Consider the following 242-nt stretch of genomic DNA (forward strand, 5'->3'; position numbering starts at 1 on the left):
CACCTGGCGAGGCGGAGCACGCAGAGCGCAGGCGCAGGGAGCAGGCACCTGGGCGGCAGTCCTCCTCCCCCGGAGCACCTGCGCCGGCCCCAGGATTGGGGGAAAGGGGCGGGGCTTGCGTCGGCTCCGCCGGGGGTAGGACCTAGCAGGTGAGGAAACGCAAACCTGCTGAGCCCCGAGGCTTCTGTTACCTGCTCCGAGGTTTGGTGACGTCCGAGTACCCTCGCTCCTGGGCTGGGCCT

This window comes from Panthera tigris, chromosome E2 (assembly GCF_018350195.1).
Source record: "Panthera tigris isolate Pti1 chromosome E2, P.tigris_Pti1_mat1.1, whole genome shotgun sequence".
Classification (NCBI taxonomy): domain Eukaryota; kingdom Metazoa; phylum Chordata; class Mammalia; order Carnivora; family Felidae; genus Panthera; species Panthera tigris.